This window comes from Phyllopteryx taeniolatus, chromosome 1, assembly GCF_024500385.1.
Source record: "Phyllopteryx taeniolatus isolate TA_2022b chromosome 1, UOR_Ptae_1.2, whole genome shotgun sequence".
In the NCBI taxonomy this organism is placed as follows: Eukaryota; Metazoa; Chordata; class Actinopteri; order Syngnathiformes; family Syngnathidae; genus Phyllopteryx; species Phyllopteryx taeniolatus.
Genome location: NC_084502.1, coordinates 23,413,273 through 23,435,796, shown reverse-complemented (window position 1 = coordinate 23,435,796; position 22,524 = coordinate 23,413,273). Strand labels below are relative to the sequence as shown.

The following is a 22,524-nucleotide window of genomic DNA, read 5'->3' as shown; positions in this document are numbered from 1 at the left end:
AGGGGTGACATGGGAGCTAAGGGAGATGTGACAGCCATGTCTGCTCCCTGTATGTGTTTGTTTGCCCCTGAAAATGAGATGCTGGTTTCACTCCAGCCCCCTGGGCATGTTTAGTTGTGCCTCCATCACACCGCCTTCATCTGATACAAAGTGCAAGTTCACCACATGATAATTTGCCTCTGCAGGTGGGTTGAAAATGGATAATGCAGTACTGTATATTACACACAATTCCCTTTAGTCCTTCACTTTTTTTGGCCTTTAAATCAAGGCGATGTCTGGGTAATATTTCATTATTTGTTCTGTTACTCTACAAATAAATATGGTGGGGCACAATCACTTATGCAGGCTATGCAACTGCAGTAGTATTTTAAATTGAAATTTTCCATTTTATGCTTTGCTGTTGCATGTGATTTAAAATAATTTGTGTATCCACTTGTTGCCAGGCATACTTTGTAAGGGCAAAGTATAACTGCCCTATAGGCCAAAGAAAAAATGTGCACCCCGACTGTGACAAGCTTTGTGACACAGCATCCCCAAGGAAATAATTCTAAAAAATAAACACTACGATAAGAATAAAATAAATGGACAGTGGGCACGACCAACTACACATCCTAGTGGCCACCGTTTAGTTGTTTTGATACTCTACTGATACTGCACACTAGACAATAAGGTCTGCACCAGTGAAAGAGTTCATTGTATTGAATGGCACTGAATCCATGGGGGAAAACGTGTCTTAATCTACTAAGTCACATGTTAAGAGGTACTATTACAAACACAAAAAAAACTTGAAAAGGATCCAAATAAAGCTGTGATCTGTGTTCTGAACACACAAAAAATCTCTGTGGCAGACACAGCAGACTGATAACTATGATCCAATATACCCCATGGGTTCCCTGAAACATGCTTATTCACACAAACTAATAAGTTGATATGTTGCTATATGACCATAATATTGATGTTAAGTTTAAATAAAAAAAAAAAAAACATCTGAACCTAATACTGATCATGGCATTAATGTGCCAACTTAAAGTGAGGAATAGCTCTTGTGTTATGCCCTTAAAACTAAGTGTCACCAAGTGTACTTTACAAGGAATATTCATTTCCTTAGGAAGGCCGCGTCAGCCTTGTGACTCAATCCATATCCATTCTGCTCTGCCTGTCCTCATTGCCTCTTTTCTGTAAGTGCCAGATATTTCACCTGCCTATCAGTTTCCCCCTCAACCTGCTGGTATATGCAGGAAAGGCTCCCATATAGGGTCACTGATTGTCCTCTCCAAGGCCCTCCTTGAAACTACTATCTTGCAGTCTCTACTCCCCCCTTCTTCCATCACTCACATTACACTGTGTAGAGGTCACTACAAGAAATGGGTTCAATTGGGCTGATTAACTTTGGTCGAGTTTTACATATTATTGAAGGGTGGGGGGGAGAAAATGGCTACTATGCTTCATGAGCTAAAGAATATGCTTTACTAATGTATGTTTCCAACAGTGAACCAGTGACTTTCTTTGATTTTTGTAGAGTTCTTGGAAGAGACCCTGAAAGAGCTTCAGTAATGTGGTGTATGTCTGCATATTCAGCCTACAGCAAGACACACTTTACGCCAAAATAATAAGAATCAAAGGATATCCGTGTAGAAATGTGCCAAGGTGATGGAAAGCAGCTGCTCCAACACAACAAAATCAGGAGGGTGTTAAGAGGAGTTAATGGGGGCTAAAGTGACAGAAGGTCTACCAGTGACACGCAGAGTGTCCAGGGACTGCAGTTTAGGACTTTTGGAAACCACATAAATCAAAGTGTGGAACACTGCCAAGAAGACACTGCCCAAGGATAGGAGTCCAGGGAGGAAGGAAGAGGAGAATGAGAGGGGCTATTGGGGGAGAAAAAAAGGGAAATTAGTAGATTTGAAGAATATAACAATTACGTACACGGTAAAATTTCTTACTGTAAAAATTACAGTTATTTACTGGCAGCAGTGATCCTGTAAAATACTGTAAATTAATCCAGTATAATACTGAAAATTAATATCCAGTTAAATAATGTATTTTCTAAAATTACTGAATACAGCAACCTACTGGAGAAATGTATAGTATTTTACAGGAACACTGCTGGGAGTAAAAAAAAATATTTTTAGTGATCCAGTTATATACTGTAATTATTATTATTTTTTTAATGTTAAATGAATATTTACAGTATATTGACTGTATTTTTTTAATTCAGCAATATTTATTTTTATCACCATTATTGATGATAATAATTATATTTTTATATCATATTATTATTATGATAATCCCCGGGCGGCACGGTGGACAACTGGTTAGCACATCTGCTTCACAACTCTGAGGACCTGGGTTCCAAACCGGCCTCGCCTGTGTGGAGTTTGCATGTTCTCCCCGTGCCTGCGTGGGTTTTCTCCATCTAGGATAGGCTCCAGCACGCCCGCGACCATAGTGAGGAAAATTGGTAAGGAAAATGGATGGATGGATGATTATTATCACCATCATCATCAATAATAAAGACAAAATAAAGGCAGTTCCTTTTCAAACTTTTTCTTTTTAATTTAAAGCGTTGGACAAGCTTAACACGAGTGACTTTAACAACTGTAAACTGAAAAAAAAAAAAAAAAGAACCACAACGCGTGTGTTCGTGTATGCGTAAAAACACACAAAGTCACACTTGAAATCACCAAGCTTCTTAATCCGTGTACAGATGTGGATTCACCGATGATGCCTTGTTTTGCACGATCCTGCCACTCTTCTTGCTTGCTGCCTTGTCATTCCTACCTTTGTTTCCCCAATCTGGATTTATGTCAGCGCTGCTACTAGAAAAACAAAGTAAAACAACAACAAAAATCTGTCTTTCAAGTGACAATCTATTAATACAGTATACACATTGACTGACCATGATGTTGGGCTGTTGTTGGCCTGAGGAACTGTCAGACATTTATTTGTCTAAATATGTCTACATTTGGGCGGCACGGTGGGCGACTGGTTAGAGCGTCAGCCTCACAGTTCTGAGGACCTGGGTTCAATCCCTGGCCCCGCCTGTGTGGAGTTTGCATAGGACTCTAAATTGCATGGGACTCTAAATTGCCCGTAGGCATGACTGTGAGTACGAATGGTTGTTTGTTTCTATGTGCCCTGCGATTGGCTGGCCACCAGTTCAGGGTGTACCCCGCCACCTGCCCGATGACAGCTGGGATAGGCTCCAGCACGCCCGCGACCCTAGTGAGGAGAAGCGGCTCAGAAAATGGATGGATGGATGTCTACATTTGTCTAAATATGTCTAACAGTTTGAAGGGCACCATTCAAAATATGCCAAAAAAAGGCCAGTCAACGTGTTTAATAACACATCATATACAAATAACATTTTTGGACGGCCATTGCAAAGGGTTGAGTGGACAATTGGTCTGTTACATACTGTACTCACTCCCTAGGAACAACAACCGCCCACTGTTAACCTCATGATGGCCAGTCAACGTGTAACGGAGCCAATGATGTTTTGTGGCGTAAAAGAAGAGCACAAAGTTCTGAGCCTTCCACCGCCATGCAAAGACTGTTCGTAAACCAAAAATAGTATGTAAGGTAATTTTTCTTGGAAAAAACTTTTTCGTGAACAGGATCATTTGGAAACCAAGGTCTCACTGTAATTGTTTGTCTAACATTAGTTTAAGCAGACTCTGTTTTATTATTGTGATTTAGATGAAGGTCAGACCACATTTTCCGAAGGGTTCATTTACTTTTTTCCCCCACTGTATATTGTGCTACGAAAAAAATGCAGGAAAAAAATTAAACGTAGATGTGAAAACCAGAACAAATATGTCTTTTTCCTTCAGATGTATTGTTTTGGCAGTTTATAATAGCTTCTGTAGAAAAAAAAAATATGTTCAGTTGAGCACAGAGGTATACTAAGGTCTACCTGTATTCAAATCTACTCTAGTATTGAGCAGGGTAATAGTCCTGCTAGAGAAAAGTTAAAATCTTCTTTTAATCTAGTCTCCAGCACACCCGCGACCCGAGTGCGGATAAGCGGTACGGAAAATGAATGAATGAATTTTGCTTTGTTTTACTCTACTGTCTGCAGCCAGGGTGGCTTTGCAAAAAAGAATCTATTCTCAATCAATCCTGTAGGAACTTTAAACACCTACAATGTATTTTGTTTAACACAAGATTTCCACAGACCCACGAAAGATGACAATATCCGATGTTTAGGCTTTATTTGTGGTTGCATATATCATATTTGTATAATAAATAATATACCTGTTTTTAACTTTTGACCAAAGACACCAGCCATAAAGAAAAAAAATTTCATTAAGTTGGGCTTCAAACCATCATGTCATCAACACGTAGTTATGTTCATTATTGTGCATACACAGGAGGTCTGCTAACCTGTTTTCCAGGTTTGGTCAAGTGATGTTCCGCATATAGCGGATTATTCTGGAAATCATGGTTACATGAAGTAATTGATTGTTAGTTCGTTTATTATAGGGCAACAAATTCTACGCAAAAAAAAAGTAACCAAAAATGACTCGAGTGTGCCTTTCTCACTCCAGACACGCGTTCGAAGATGCAGCAGTAACGTAGCATAATGCCTTCCAATACTACACGCCAAGACGTTAGTCTGTTTTTTTTCCATGCTTATAGTCAGGGAAAAGAAAAGACACCAAAAAATGAACAAAAACGACTGTCAGATAGCACCAAACATGTCTCTCTCACTGCGGACCAAACCTTTTCACAGGCATTCGACGGGAATTCGGTTGTTAAGTCCTGAAATGGATATAACACAAAAATGTAATTTCCACACGACATTAGGTAGAAAAATGTAACTTACATGAGTTCCAGACACCCAACTGGCAAGTTATAGTCAGGTGGCAGATGTCGAGTTGAAGTTGTCCAACTTGCCAGCTGGCAGGAAAAAGTCTTCTTTGCGGGGAAGAAAACAATGGCGGATATTGGTATATTTTTTCCTCTCTTTTCTGTCCTCCTTCCCATGATGCAACGCGGTTTGAAAAATTGAAAAAATTAGAGCAGTGCTGCATTTTTTTTGTTTTTGCTCCCATGGTGAATTGCATTTTACAGTAATTTACTTCATAAAAAAATACAGTATAATAATGGTCCAATTTTACAGCAAATGCTTACAGTGTAAGTAAGAGCTATTTTGGTAGTGGTACCTTGAAATATGATTGCAGTCCGTTCGATGATGCTAATCGAACTTCGATTTGGTCAGGTTTCAAAACAAAATTTTCCAGTCAGATCATTTATATTGGGATCATTTGTTTTGTCCAAGTACAAACTGTCAGCATAAAAATTTTTTAACTTTATTAACTGTACAGCTGAAGCTCATCAGACTAATATAAATTGCTTAAAACACGCATGTGATGTTAAACACAATGTTAACTTTAATGATGAATGAGGAGGGGTGATAAAATAAAATGAACAACTAATGTCATGTAAAACATACAATACGCAAAACCACACAAGAGCCAAATCAAAGTCCTTCGTTCACAAAAAGCTTTGCAATACTGGCCGAGAGTCCTATCAAGACGAACAGCAATGCAAGAAAACAGGAAGTAGTACCCTACCTTAATAAAATATTCAATAACAGAATCAGTACTTCTCAGTCATCAATGTGACTCCTGCCACCTTTGAATATCTTGACACTGAAACAGCTAACACTGGATAAACGTAATTGGACACCGCTGGAGTGTTTTCTGCTTAGAACGCTAGTCCACTTCATGTCAATTTGCGGTGGATATTCTTCTTCTACGACCACCAGTATCTTTTCAGAAAAAGTGTCTCAAAAGTAACAAGAGGTCTAAGCAAATGTTAAAACACGAGAGAATCTTTTTCTGCTTGCTGAAATAAGGTCTACTGATAGAATATGCTGATGTCAAGTATGATTATGGTTTGAACTCCAAAAATTAAAAATAAATTATTTCTTGTACAAGAGCTTACTAATTCTGAGGCGAACCCACTTACTGCACAATCCAATTGATGTCGTGCATTTGAGAAACCAAACACATTTTTAGGACCTCCACCATTTATTTCTCTCAGAGACCTTCCAGCATCATGAAATTCTTAAATGCAAACACTTTAAATTCCAGTGACCTGTAAACATTTCACTTAATTTATTTTATTATTTATTTATTCATTTTTGCAAAACAGTACTTCTGAAAATTCACAGCTACATTTATAATTTGAATTAAGAATTAAAGACATTCATCCATCCATTTTCCATAGTGCTTCAGCTGACTTTGGGCAAGTCAGCTGGACCAAGTACACCCTGGACCGGTCGCTAGTCAATCGCAGCAGTAAAAATATCAGTTTGGGAAAATAGCTTCTACATACTGGTGTTTTAACCAGTAGAGAAACAAACAAATGTGATTGAAAATATTTTGTTCATCACCAATGTTGTTAATTTAGGGCAGGTGTGGCATAAACCGCACATTCGGTTGTGGATTTAATACACTTGTTCAGCATTACGCTATATATTGAGGCACAAAGTATATAATCATGTATGACATTGAAAGTCCCAATAAAGTGAAATCATAGATTTGTTTCTAAAGACTGAATACATGTTTGAAGATAATTGCTGATAATGTGCAAAGACTGAGAACTTTGTGGAGGCATAGCGTTAAAATGTTTTTCACTAGTTTTTTTTTTATCTTGATTTTTTGGGCATGGTTAAAATGGCACCCAGTGACACACTTGGACTTGGCGTGAGTCGCCTTACATTGTTGGGGGAAGAGTCAGCAGTCACATTATATCCCCAACAATGAGTGTAAATTGGCTTGTGTGCTCATTTTATAATTATAGTCCACAGTAACAATTCAATTTTGAAGGTGAGCCTCCAAACGTGATTTTCCATTGTATGAGCTACCATCGTTTTCATAGTGCATGTATTATTCACTGCTATCTACAGTAGTGGTGTTTGATTGACACTTAATAGTTGAGTGGGGCGTGGTTTGAACATATTTAGTCAAATTTACGAAATGTGTTTATTTTTGCTTGAGATGGTGTTTAAGGGGTTTCCAAAAAGAAAAGCATAGCCTGCAGTCACGCCTCATCCTCAAGCCAATCAAGAAGCAGCCACTTGTTCGGAGGAACACCTAATACCCAATGTCACTTCTATATTTGTATCCTGCTAATCTGCTCTCACATTGCAAAACTTTGTACACTTTCTTGCAAATTCATCACCAGACTCAAAGGCCACCTCCACATCCAAAGTGCTTTACCCTTTTAAATGAAATAGTGGCATTTGTGATAAAGACACTAAATTCCTTATCTAACTGCCCTGCAGAGTACTTCAAGGCAAAGTGTCACTTTTCCTAATCTGTGTCACTTGTGACACGATACAGCCCCATCCAAGTGTCGCAAAAACAGAGGCATGCACACACCCACAGTCTGTCAGTTTTCGTGCCCTTTTCAAGGACAAAATCCAGTCCAAGACACACAAGTAAGGCATTTTGAGGAACAGGCATTTTTTTGCAAAATGGATTAAAAACAGAGAGAGGTATCAAAACTCACCTGATTAACTTGTTATATTCTTTTCATTCACTATACAGTATTGCATTGAACAAATGTTCTCTAGGAAGACTACCATATGAGAGAAGTGCAAATGAAAACTGATCTTATGTTGGAACTTGGGAATATTTTAGTAAGTACCTAAACAGTACCTCAACTCTGCTCACATACAGGTGATACACTTAATAACAACCAAATATATTGCAACTAAACCCACATTAAAGTGTGCAAAACTTATCTTTACTATTGTAAGTAATTGTTGTAAAGTAAATCCTCCTGCCAAGAAGTCAGTCTAGGTTATGCTGTCCTGTGCCTGTAAATACAGTTTTGTTCACTCACTTCCCTTCAGGGACTTATGACCTAAAAAGGTACTGTCTGATTTCTGGGGTTATTTTGAGTTTGTGTGATAATGCTCACTCTTGTCCCTCTTTAGAGATTCTGACAAGAGGCAAACCAGAAGGTTATTTTGGGAAGATAAAGGATGTCAATGGAAGTAAAATACGAACTGTTGCTCCAACCAATGAGTGCACATACTGGACACTTAAGCCCAAAATGATTCGGACCCTTGCCACATGTTCTGTTAAAGTTTACATTTTTATTTGTTTTTATAAGAAAGTACCAACATACTATATAGCATTTATTTTTACATTTTGAAAATGATTCATGGCGGCACGGTGGTCTGCGTGGGTTTTTTTCAGGCACTCCGGTTTCCTCCCACATCCCAAAAACATGCATGGTAGGTTAATTGAAAACTCTAAATTGCCCCTAGGTGTGAAAGTGAGTGTGAATGGTTGTTTGTTTCTATGTGCCCAGCAATTGACTGGCGACCAGTCCAGGGTGTACCCCGCCTCTCGTCCGAAGATAGCTGGTATAGGCTCCAGCACGCCCGCGACTCTAGTGAGGATAAGCAGTGGATGAAAATGATTTATATCTCTGAAGATTTTAAGGAAATTCAATCCTGGTAACATCAAGCGCAAACTAGAGCATTTGAATCAAGTACATATTTACATTTGGTTTCCCTGTACGCAGAAAGGGGATGAATAATATTGTAGTATGTAACCAAGGGATTTACTGCACTAACATTAAGAATATGTCCATATCCGAGCAAAATTCTGAGGGGTCACATGATATTATTTGGGTGAAAAGTAACTCCCTAATTTTTCTCAAAAAATAAATAAATAATAACTTTCCTCTAATTAACGAAACAAATTTAATGAAAATAAAAATATGTTATTTAAAATATGATTGCAGCAGGAACTCCTGGGATGAATTGGTGAATTCATACTTCAAGTTCTTCCAAAGTCTTTGGCTTCCTATGACAGACTTGTTCCTTTAACCAATGCAATTGTATTTGCAAAAGAAGACATACAAATTTAAAAATGCTATCTCAATTTAATCGTATTTTAGAAGTATTATAAAATAGCCAGTTACTTTTCACCCATCTTGTTTTCAAAACTTACTCTCAAAAGTATTAACCCCTTGTTTTTTTTATGTTTTGTAACAGACTGCACTTTCAGTATTATTTTTACAGGTTTGCATTGCCACTGTTCTTGTTTCCTGCTATATTTTGGTCTTTTTCACATTCTCTAATCTTTTTTTTGATAGGGTGAGATGTGACTTTCTGTCCGTCTAGCCCTATTGTTTTCCAGAATTTTAGAGGAATGAGGTTAAAACACAATGTTCCAGTGTATAAGGTCAAACAACACTGTTATGAAACCAAGAAAAGAAGACAAAAGGTAACAGCATGAGACCATCAGGGTATTCCTGTTCCTGAGTAAGGCTCTGTAAACACCCTCTCCGTGGTCGAGAATGAAAAGGAAGAAAAAAACTCTTCATATTGGCACTGTGGACGGACTACTTCATGTGATCCTTTGTCTAAATCACAGTCTCTTGTGTTTATTTATTAGATTTCAAATTTGTATACTCAAGGTCTCCTTGATTATTTACAAAAGACACAAGAGTATTTTATGAGCCAACAGAGTGAAATCTTTAATACAGGGATCCCAGCAGTCAGCTTTCTTAATGCTTGACCCTTGACCTCTCCTGGGTAATAAGACCTCCATATCTATCCTCACACACGTAGCAACACTGAACAATCACATTCTGAATCCTGGACTGCTTTCCTTAAGCTGAGGGAAACAATAAGGGAGGGTATGTTACAAAAAGCTTCTATTAGAGCCGAAGTCATGAACCCATTAAAAGACTACTTTATGAGAATATTGAATTAATCACATTCAAATATGTTGAATCTCATATGCACATGTACTGTGTCACAGAGGACAGATCTATAAATGTCTGCCTTCTGTTTCCATTTCTTCTAAGGTAGCAGGAGGAAATGAGCATTTAGCACTTGAGCAGTTCCAGTGCTTCATGTTGACCCCCCACTGGCTAACATCGAGCATTTTGCAATTTGTTTTCACCCTTCTTTCTCCACACCACCCTATCAGCTGTTCGTCCCTTTAGTCATACACATTTCACACATTTCATAAAATCCAGCACAAAGACATGAAAGAGCCGAGCTGTGAGCCGAGAGATGCTTACAAAAATAAAGCGATCTTAGAGTATCTCTCTTATCCAGCTGCCCTCCCTAAATCACTCCCCACCCCTTCAACAAGTGGTCACAAGCTCCTCCAATTGCATGACAACCACAAAAGAGGATTCCAAAAATGATTGCTCAAGTAAAAAACTGTATCTTTGAACATAATTACAGTATGTCCTAGTATCCTCCTTCCTGTTGGTGAAGTAATTGTAAAGATATTCCCAAGAATAAAACTAATAAACTATTCTCTAAGATAGGAAGTGGCTGGTTTTGTAAGGCTTCTTTTATGTCAGTGTGTCAGGATGTCAGTCTTTGGAGAGGGGAAACGGCAGCACAAAGCGAGCACACTATAGCACCAAGCATTGGCTATGTTTCACAGTATCTATATTTTACAGTATGGCGGTCCAACTTGTGTAATGAACTTTAAAAAAATCCAACATGTTGAAAGCTGTACAAATATACATCTTTTATTTCACGGTTTTATCACGTGAGACTGAAATCTCATCACATTTGTGTGCCAAAGTGATTATGTGTTTTACTGGGTTGACACCTCAACGCACAGCAAAGTCCCATACACGTCATTTCTGAAGGCTCCAACATACATTTGCAGATGCAGACGCGATGCACGCGCAAAGCACAAGTTGTCTGTTTATTGAGCATGTGCTCCTATGAGCCTGCCAGATTTTCAACCAGCTGCTAACTGTACTGAAATTTTGCTCTTTTACTGAGTGGTACAGTAGAACCTCCATTTAACAGAATAATGGGTACTTTTTTGTTGCCTAAAAACACCAGTACAGTACAAACAAAATAGTTTTGTACCTTTTTTCGTAGGCTAAAAACACTCAGTACTAGGGCTGCACAATTAATAAATTTAAACTGTGATCGCGATTTTGGCCACGATTAAATGAGCCTGATCGTCTGTGATTTGTCTTTTTTTTACATTTAAAATTTCAACCTAGTCAGAGAGCCACCAGCGGGCGAAAACATGGTTAAGCCTTCATTAAGCTCGGCACTGCACTCCAGTGCCAACTTCAAAACAAAAGTCTAAAATGGCATTGATGTCCAATGTAGTAATACAGTATATGAAGCTTTTACTTTGAAGTTGGCCCTCTCAGCACATTGGCGGAGAGGTGGCATGTCACGGTTGGACACTATTAACAATCATTGTAGCGGCTGCCTTCACTTCAGCTTTTCGGCTGGCTTGACCGCAATGTAAAAACCCTGGGAGTAAATAGAGGGGGAAATCTGTCGAGTTCTTTGCAGTCTCTGAACATGCATGACTGACCAATGGTCAAGCAGAACAACAGGGAAGTACCGTCCTTCACAATTCACTATATTGACAACGGGGATTTTCAGAAGAAAAGTTGATGCTTGCAGCTAATATTGTTCCCTTCTATGCATTAACTGTATTTGCTTCCATGATGTTCCATTTCGTGATTGCACTTTGTAATAGCACATGTATTCAGCTAGCTAGCCCTTGCTAAAGTCGAATTTTTTTGGGTACAATGTTTATTAATATCTATGATTTATTCTTACTCCAAAATTCGTTTTAAAACTGAAAACCGAGACATATTGTTTGTTAAAAAGTAGTGCAATAAAGATAAAGACTTTTCCCTAACATGAGGAATAATCGTAATTCCTAATCGTGATTACAATAGTGATTATTATTTTGGCCATAATCGCACAGCCTTACCCAGTACAGTACAAAATAGTTGTAACTGAATATAAAAAAAGCTTTAAAATGTTTGAATGTTTTAAAGTTTATTCAAACTTACCTCAGTAGTGCATGAAAGCGTTGATTTTGAGTTCCAAGTGGACACTATTTTCTGTCTGTTTTATCTGAAGTCCATTAAATCGGGGGCTGTTAAATCGAGGTTCTGATGTACTGAATTATGGAGTTATAGCATTAAACTGTTTTTCAGCATTTGTTTTTGGCTGTGGTAAAATGGCGCCCAGTGACACACTTGGGTGTCCGCCATAAGTCGCCATTCCACCAGTGAGGATTTGAGCTGCACAGTGCCGTAGCTGGGTGACCAGTCGGCAGTCACATTACGTCCCCACCAATGAATGTGAATTGGCTTGTGTGGCTAGTATTCTATTAGTCCACAGTGACTATTCAAATTTGAAGGTGAGCCCCCTAATGTGATTGCAGTGGCATCATTTTCATAGCGCGCATGTATCCACTGCAATCTACAGCAGTGGTATTTGATGCACAGTAACAGTTGAGCTGGTCGTTGTTTCAGCGAATTCAGTGGACATGCTCACAACGTTTGAGAGTGGAGACGGTGACTGGATATTTCACAATTTGAAAATTTTGTATTTTATATACTTGCCGATTTTTTTAATCATTCAAATTTGGCAGGGTTGTTAAGAACACTTCTCTGTGTTGTGTCAAATTTACAAACCATATTTATTTTTGCTTTACAGGTGTGTAAGGTAAGGTGTGCAATTTTAAAGTTAAGTTAAAACATCTAATATCCTTGTTCAATTGGATTTGTTTTTCTGATAGACCATGTGCACTCACTGGCCACGACATTAGGTACAGCAGCACAATCTAAGAACTGTATCAACAATTCCACCTTTATTACAGTTAGTGGTACAAATTTAAAAATATGTAATGATATAGTTTGCAAGGGTGTAACCTGCACTGCACTACATTCTATTGTGAGTTTCTAATATTTAGGTTACTTTACTCGAGCGGGCATGATAGCCAAAAATTAGACACAGATCTCAGTAATGCAGTGAACTTCTACACCACCAAAAAACTACAACCACACCATGTTAATGACATAACATGTTGTTAAATGAATACCTTTCTGAGAGTCTCATTCAGAACAGAGCATTTGCAAATGCAGATATTTTCAGACATTACTTGCATTGTATCTCATCAGCTTGTACAGGTGTATCTAAATGTTGTGGCCCTTGGGTGTATACACAGTAAGTTACCATTCAAGCAGTGAAGAGTATACAGGTTTGACTCACCCAAACAATAAATCCAGCCCAGGGATGGTCTCTAAAATCCCAACAATCGGTTTGCACATAAAGATTTTTTGGTGTGTGCTGACTGCATTGTTTCCAGCCTCCATTCTGAAAATCTATTGTGTGTAACATGCTCTTGGTCACCTTGACTTTGGTTGCCATAGTTCTCAACACAAACATATCCCCACCCAGAAATACACCAAATAAGGCATGGGGGAAAATCACATACGCAGAAGACACAGGGGGAGAAGCACAGATATTCTTAAATTTATTGTAAACAGGTCCGAGAGATTCTCGTGTGTACATATACTTGCAAGAGGTTATTGGTGACAAACACGCACACAGTCTGGCTAATTAGAATACAACATTAATTGTCCTACGCTCATCTATTGTTGACTCAAAGAAAATGATAATTGCATGGGCATCAACACAAAATGAATTGAAGCTCTTTGGAATAGAGAGGTCTTTCAGGACAAGTCTGTTTGTACTGGAAATGACCTTTAAGCACCTTCCTCCAACACAGAGGAATCAGGCTACAAGAAGGCGGCCGTCCTGTCTAGCTGTCGACCCCGGCAGATGTGAGTTGTGAAGAGTTCAAAAGAATTCTGCGAGGGGGCACGGCCATTTACATAATCCTCCAGATATATTCCCCAGCAAACTAATCAAATTATTCAGAAGTCCAGCCCCTATGTCCGACCCGACGCAGCCTTCCCATTACCAGCCTCTGTGCTTAATCGTATCGAACCAACCAATGTCACTTTTCCCTTTAGATTGATACTGTAGCAAACAAACAATGTCTGTCTGACACACAAAGATTTTAGGCAAGCGACCTCCCCCCCCCACCCCCCACCTCCCCTTGGTCCAGAATTGTATTCTCCTGGCATTTGACTTAGTTTTGAAGAACAGAGCAGACCAAGAGGAGGAGAATTTTATCACTCAGAGTACACAATCTTTAAACAATAGGACAATATTTCCAAATAACACTTTCAAGGGAGGTTGGCTGTTGAAGTAATTGGTAGAGCAGAGTTAGCGCTATTCAGGGTAACTTTGAAAGACAAGTGCAGATGACACAAGGGATTTTGATAATCGTGAGGTTGGGTTCCTTGAGGGCCTAATCCGAAAAGAAGCTAAACAAAACTGCTGATTCAAATACAAGTATGACTTATTCAATAAGACAATTTCCATTGATAGACAATTTCTGTTTGTGTGCTAGTTTCCTCACATAGTTTTCAAGGTTGCAACATGCACATATTGTCTATTCCATATACAAGCTTATCGATGTAACACAAAACAGTCTCACTGCTTGCACTGTCAACACTAATCAAGTTAAAAGTGTGTCATCTACATAGAAAATGTCAATATGTTGATCATACATAAGAACAAATATAATTTGAAATAGAGACGGTTCAGTATGCTCTTTTATTTGCCTTCCTTTTGGCGTGGCTTTGTTTGAAACATCACACTGTTAATCAGCCTGCTGTCGCTTTGTGTGTTCCATCCACTGCCAGGGGGTAAAGGTTTAATGGAGCAGCCAAAGTTTACATCCCGTATGCGGTCATTTTCAATGACTTCTTTCCCCACACTGAAATAAAGTATTTTATGTCTCCAAATATGCAGATCATTTTGCTTAATGAAAGATGCTTGACGTCTCAGATCCAATTAATATGCAAATGCAAGCGAGGATTTATTTGTGACATTCTGTATGGGTAAGAGAAAACAAAAACGCTTCTTAACAGTAACACTAATTGCTGCGACTAATTGTCACAAATCATCATTCACTCTGAATCTCAAGAACACGTACAATTCGAATAAAAATAAAAAATAAATAAATCCCACAGGCAAAGGAACATGATTTTTTTGTTCACGTCTGTTTATTTTCCTATTGTCCGATTCAGCCATGTGTGCTTAACAAGCTGATGTACATTCAAAATAAATCTGCCTGTGTACAGAAAGAAAAGTGTTCACTCTCAATTTGGTAGCAACGAAATACTGTATGTCACGTATTGTTTATAAAATAGAGCACACTGGACTTCAACACACTTGAACTTATAATAAAAGACATTTTTTGGGGAAAATGCTATATTTCAAGGTTGTGTGTTGTAAAAAATCATCGAATAAATTCAATAATTGCTCAAAAATAGGCATCATACTGTAAGCTACATGAGCTATGAAGGAAGTGCATTCATGCTATGTTCTCTACTTTGTCATTCTGTAGATCATTGAGTGAAATGATGATTTAGTATGACCCTAAATAAGAAAATCTTCCAGGGCTGTAAAAATAACAATCAGCCACTTTGGATTAGAGGGCCATATGTCCAATCTAACAACAGGAGGAAAAAAAAGAAGAAGAAATGCTGACTAGCAGTGCAGTGGGCAAAATAAAAATGATCCACTGACAATACCTCTAATGCTTTTAATCTTCTTATGATATCATTATAGCTTTTAACCTTGCTTTGGAAATCTCACAATCTTCCCTGCTTGAATTCCAAACATGTCCATCTAGAATATTCAGCACTTTGCAGTTTAGATGTTGTGGAAGGAACCAGAATGTAAAGTTGTTCGTTCAGTTGTTCTATGAACATTCACTAACAAAGTAGGAACAAAATCTGTAGTAATAATATATATTAAATGTAGCAACCATTCAACTTTAAGAATCAAGTTTGACCACATCTGCTCTAATGACGTTAAAATGGTTAGGATGTTGTTGTTTTTTTGTTGTTGTTGTTGCTGTTTTTTTTTTTTTACACCGGTTTACAAAGCCTTCCATGGATATGTTGCTCAATCTACAATAATACTCAAATCTAAGTTTTTGGCAAGGAAAATATTTTGAAAAGGAATGCTTCTGTGTTTCAGCTTAACAAGACTCCACACAATCTTGAGCAAACGTATTGCTTATGACCAAATCTGTCAGTGTTTGTATGTGTACTTCATGTCTGTTTGCATGCCGTCCAAGCCTCAGATTGCTGTTTGAGGATGTAATTGCTCTGCTCCACTCCTGCTGCGAGTGGCCCAGGATGGATCTGCGCAGGCTGTTTAGCAGTCAATGGCCAGAGCAGATTGTAAACAGATCTCCCATGAATTGCGGCTTTAGCGGTTTTGCGAGTCTCCAAACAAGGTTGTACCGATAACGTCATTCTGTCCCTGACAAAATCAGCCACTTTGCTGCAAGGGTGTGATTTGAGAGGTGCCAATCAAAGTGACTGACAGCATTAATCCCCCACAGGAGCAAATAGGAGGAGAAAACAAACCATGCCCTCATTTAAAGCACATCCCTGTTCTAAATAGTTTATCTAGAGAAAAGCTTAAGGATGTATATAATAAAACAATATAAGAGACCTGGTCATACTGGTCGTTTGTACATACTGTGTGCATATTGTAAATTGAAAATGGAAGAAAATACAAGATTGGGTCACTGGCAGTCCAGTGTAACACAAGACTTTCACAGTGCCTACCCACCCAGTGACCATTGGTGTGGATGTGAGTATGAATAGTTGTATGCAACTATGTGTAAATCCTGATTGGCTGTCCAGGGTGTAGTCTACCATTCACCTAAACTAGACAACAACTCACCTGGGATAAGTGGTAGAAATGTATGGATGGATGGATAGATAGAATTGGTCCCCCCTTTGGAGGTTGTATTTATTATTATTATTAATGGACCAGGTCACTACTGACTTTATTTTCATTGTAAAATTCTCTGAGCTATAGGACTGATCATCAAGCAGGAAATTGCTTGTTTGATTCATGTTTTTTTGTAATAAACAAAAATATGTGTACTTTTATCCATGAAGTGTATGCTGACACAGTGCTATGTACCGTATTTTGACGACCATAAGGTGCATCGTATTAAAAGGCGCAGTCTCAGTTACGGGGTCTATTTCTGTATTTAACACATACATAAGGCGCACCGTATTATTGGACACAGGCATGGTAAAACATACGCTAGCTTAAAACATACAGTACCATGCATGCCCGCTAAAACATTGTTTTTAAAAAGGCAGCGGGACCAAAACTTAGTTCGTTTGTACTTTATTGAAGTATTTAACAAAGTACTCACGTTATTTTTTTATCAATCCTCATCCACAGATCCATCAAAGTCATCATCTTCTCTATCCCAAAATGAACAGCTGGACAAGTTCTCCATCAAACACACCAGGTTCCCTCTCGTCATTGTCAGAGTCAGTCTCGTTGCCGTGCGGCTTCTCAGAAATGATGCTGGCTTTTACGAAAGCTCAAACAAGCAGACACGTTAGCCCAAGCATCCACAATCCATTCACAAATTGTGGCGTAACTCGCCCTCCTAGTCTTCGTAAAGCTGTGTTCACCATCTGTCATCCATCGCTCCCGTGCCGCTCGCAATTTCACTTTGAACGCCCTGTTTACACCGATGTCCAGCGGTTGGAGTTCCTTCGTCAAGCCTCACGGAATGATGGCAAGCTCCGCGTTATTGCACTGAGTCGAATGGTGACTGTAGAGACAGCTGTTCTTTGCTCATTAATCCATTCGTCGAGTTCGTCTTCCAACTCGGGCCACCTCGCCTTTCCGCGGAAACTCAGCTTCGTCTTCTTGACTTGGCGAAGCTCGTTTTCCTGCTTCCTCCACTTGCGAACCATGGATTTGTTGATCTTGAATTCTCTCGCGGCTGCTCAATTCCCATGTTCCTCCGCGTAACTGATAGCTTCCAGTTTAAACTGTGCTTCCTAAGCGTGTCTCTTCGTACGTGCCATTTTCGGGGGCACAAACCAATGTTTTGCACAATGCACTATATACCTACTGGGGGCGTGCTTTTAGCGACCTCTTTCATGCGCGCCGTTCCCCCTTTAACATCCGCATGCTGTCCTCAGTCACGTCTGCCTTTCCTTTATATAAGGAGCGTGTTGGCAGGATATGCTCCCAGTCAGTCAAGCGGAGCGCTCATCAAAATCACACAACAACATTTAAAGATTTTGGAACTCTGTGCACACATAAGACGCCCCGTCCATTCTGGCGAAAATTGAGGACTTTTAAGTGTGCCTTATGGTCGTGAAAACACGGTATATATTATCCTGTACCGTGTAAGCAATCCATCCAAAACTTTTAGAAACCTAACATACCAGATAGAGGGACGTTATGCGGGAATGTAGTTCCTTTCCCATATAAAACAAAATATCTTTGGCACCTTGTATGGAAGTGTTACCATTACCTTCCATTTGCTTTCAAAGTTCATCCTTGATTCATGCACTGCCAGGTTGATTACGACCTGAGACAGTTGCATGACTCTGACATACAAAGCATGCGATGACTTTTAAATTAAACATTAAGCTTCGCCGGCCAGCAGGAAAGCAAGTCATCAAGCATTAAGCACACGTATTAATTTTCAAAGAACTGGTGGTAATGGGAACATCTTGGAGACTGACAATAACTTGCCTCAGGCTAACAGGACTCCACTATTAAACATAACCAAAAAACCTGAACAGCCTTTTTTTCCAACTCATGTTTATTAAGCATATGGCCTTAATGTAATACGTATGGCATTAAAAACAGACGTAAAAATAACAAAACAACTAACTATATATATATATATATATATATATATATATATAGTATAAAAAAATTCTTTTTTTACACTGTTTCAATTTAATGGCAATGCTGTGTGAGCAGCGATAAGACTGACGCCGCCAGACTGTGCAGATTTCACTTTGCATGGTGTGTTTCACATGAGAAAAGTACAAAAGAATTGGAGAATATAGAGAAAATTTGAATTACACACCCAAATTTTACTCGTTTGTTATTATTCTGGAACGTGTCCAATTTCATAATTACATTTCAGCAAAGAAAACAAGGCATCAATGGATCAGATAATCATTCAGAGTCATGCTAAAAGGCTTAATTGCGTCTGCACATCTCGCCAACAAAGATGTCAGGCTCGTGGTGAAAAAGGAATAAAATAGATACAGTAAAGCATAATTTGTGTTAAGAGTGGAATTTGCCTCAACCTTGCATGCCAAGGTGGAACCGTTACTGCGCATGACGTCATGCAATACCTTGATAAGACTTCAGCTCAATAATGGATTAACTAACTTGTGGTTTTTGTTTTTATCCCCTTCTTCTTTGTGATTTTGTGAGGCCATCAGCAGATAAAAGCAGCTACAACGAGAAAAATAAGATGAAGACCATAGAACCAGGAATATAACTTAAAGCAATGTGGAAAAATGCAGTGTACATCAGAAAGTGAGCAGTGTTGTTGTATTAAAGGGGACATATTGTGGAAAATTGCTTTTTTTGTTTGTATACAAATAGATGGGTCTCTGGAGAAGGAGAGCCTGCCAACCCATCAAGTGTGAAATTAAACAACCAAGTATATGTCTTATCTGTCTATTCCTGAAAATGTGTCTATGAGCGGGCCATTATGCACTTCTTTCCCACTGGTACGAAAAAGTGGGGGTGTTGATTATGTTAAATAGCCTTACTTTTTCGTACCAGTGGGACCCCACACTGATGTTCCTAGCCACGACCTGGCAGCTAGCTTGACCAAAGTTCCAGAGTGAAAGAACCACTTTGATACTCCATGTCAAAGCCAATAGGTAAGCACAGCTGCAGTATTAGCACAATTTATCGTTAGCTAACAGTGTCATGGGCTGTAGCTTCTGATTATGATTAGTTGAGTCAAGCTAAGTTGTCGACATGGTACACTGGGGTATTTGTGTTTAGCAATGTCATGCACCACACTGATACCTCAATTGACAAGTGTATTTTGGCTGCTTGGCGATGAAATGTCGCATTTACATGTGATGACGCAAAGGGATCTCAGTAGCAACTCCTTTTAAGTGTATGTGTGGGGGGCAGTGGTAAAAATTGTATATTAGCCAGTGGTCTCTTCACAAAAGGTAAACAGGTGCATTAAGGATTGTTCAATTCACAGATTGGCGTTAGATAACATAATTCGCTTCAGGAATGCCTCACTTACTTGCTCCGTGAAGAAGTGTGTTCATGCGTCACATAGACAGCGGTAAATGTTGCATCCACAAGTCAAAATGCTTTCATTGTCTTTAAATCAGAGGCACAAAATTGCTTTCCACACTAGGGCTCCGCTTCCAAAGCAAGAGAAGCAAGCAGCCGGCCAACGGACATCCAGCCCACTGGTTGTCAATCTAACAAAAGCTGGACTCGCCATTGGCCCAGCAGTATATGGGGCAGAATGAGCGCTGGTGCACAGAATGAAACAAATCTGCCCTGAAAAATAACCAAATTCACTATGGCAAGAAAATTTAATAAATTTAAATTTAAAATTAAAACTTTAAAATCATGTCTTATACTTCTCAATCCATGGGGTAATTGACTAAAGCATACCACATATGCGATTAGGACACCTGGGAACTATTTTAAATATTGAGGAGAAAATGCATACCACGTCCCGTTTAAGTCATGCGAAAATTTGTAAGATACAGTACATATTAACAATGCAACTTGGTTAATGTATCTTTCAGCCTCCAGCATTTTTCGCTTTTGAAACTTCTCATTTGTCCCTCTCGAGCCACGTCAGGCTTTTCACATTTACAATAGTATGTCTCAGGGCTGTAAAGACTTTGATGAGGTAAAAAAAATAAAAAATAAAATAAAATAAAACAAATGATTGACGAATGAGCTACTGTGCTTTTGTCAGTCATGAGGCATTTACTTTTTGAATGCTCACTGCTCAAGACTAATGCTGAAACAATTACCACACCACACTATCTGTATTCTACAGAAAAAGAGGGATTCAAGTATCATACCATCTGGGTCTTAAAGCTTCAATATGTAGTAACTCTATCTGAAAACAACTTAAAAGTTAGTTAGATGGTACACGGACTAATAAGAATAGCATGTGTATTATTTCCATTACAACAATAGATCTCCTCGTTCATTTTTCAATAATATGTGATTATCTTAAGACATATCTCATTTTGTGTGACTGTTGTGTGCAGCTGTCACACAAAATGATCAAATCATATTTATAACTATAAATAATACATGACATGTTTTGTTGGCGATTAACAAATACATTTTCTGGAATTCTGAAGCATGTTTTTGTTGGTTAGCAAAATGCACAGGCTATTGTAATGGCTATTGACCATTGCAAGAAAACACTGCTCCAATAACTGGTACTTGGCGTAAAGTGGCACTGCATGTTATGCAAGAAACGGTGTAAACATAGTACGATGTCCCAAAATAAAGCTAATTCGTACCGTGGTATGTTGTAGAGGTCTGTGTGCCAATTTCCTATCCATCCACCATTATCTGAGCCGCTTCTCCTCACTAGGGTCGCGGGCGTGCTGGAGCCTATCCCAGCTGTCATCGGGCAGGAGGCGGGGTACACCCTGAACTGGTTGCCAGCCAATCGCAGGGCACATAGAAACAAACAACCATTCGCACTCACAGTCATGCCTACAGGCAATTTAGAGTCTCCAATTAATGCATGTTTTTGGGATGTGGGAGGAAACCGGAGTGCCCGGAGAAAACCCACGCAGGCACGGGGAGAACATGCAAACGCCACACAGGCGGGGCCGGGGATTGAACCCGGGTCCTCAGAACTGTGAGGCTGACGCTCTAACCAGTCGTCCACCGCGCCGCCGCCAATTTCCTAATTTTCTATAAATTAACACAAAGGTTTTCTTTATTTTAAACAGCCACTGATTCTGGTGATCAGTAGGGACATGGCTAGAACAAAAGCAAAGGCTCTGCCATTTATGTTCTCCAAATGATGTGAAAATGGGCCATTATGGTGAAGAACAAAAAGGGTTGGCCCCATGTTAGAGCCAAGGCTCACTGATGCCCCAGTGACTCGGACAGCTATTCTCCCAAGGCCTACTCCTTGATTAAATGCATAATCCAGCACTCCCCATCCCCAATGATTTAGTGTGCCTTTAAATCAGCTTGCACACACATAAAAACCTCAAATAAAAATCACCAAGAAAAACCATTGCACTCTAACTGTTCTATTAAAATCATACCCAGCCTAGCCTTTCTTCTCTGCAATACCGTTTATTCCACATGAATGCATGTCTTCATTTTTTCACAGGTATGCATATAAAATATTTAAAGTTTAAAATGTCACAGCTGAAACATCAAATGCAGGAGTCTCTCATTAATCAGCAAGGATGGCGCTTCTCTTTTAAGGTTATATCCCTTTGAAAGAGCAAAAATTACATTTTTGACCTTGAAGATGAGACAAACTCGTAAACATCAAATAATTTGCAGTTTAAAGGGGAAAGAGATATCAGTTGCCTCAGCCAGCAGCGCTCTGGCTTGTCACAGGGAGACCAAACAAGTCTCATTTTCACATTTACATCCGAGCTGTTACGATTAATTTGAAATCACACCAAGTGGAAAAAAAAGAAACACAACTCAGGGAAAACATCAAAAGGGGCAACTGTCAAACTTTCAAATCCACGGGGTCCTCTCTAGCTACAGCATGTAAAACTCGAGACTTTTTTTCTTGCAGTTTTATTAAATGGTGCATGACATTT

At 39.0% G+C, this 22,524-nt stretch overlaps 1 long non-coding RNA gene across 1 annotated transcript in view; it reads right to left on the bottom strand.

Annotated features, from left to right (window-relative positions):
- Positions 1-2,571: 2,571 nt before the first annotated feature.
- The window catches only part of LOC133482208 (uncharacterized), a 107,696-nt gene continuing 87,743 nt past the window's right edge, over positions 2,572-22,524 (bottom strand). The window contains exons 6-8 of the long non-coding RNA XR_009789721.1: positions 4,829-4,920; positions 4,726-4,764; positions 2,572-2,819 (exon numbers count right to left, since the gene is read on the bottom strand). This is a non-coding gene — a long non-coding RNA (uncharacterized LOC133482208). The remainder of the gene's footprint in view (positions 2,820-4,725; positions 4,765-4,828; positions 4,921-22,524) is intronic.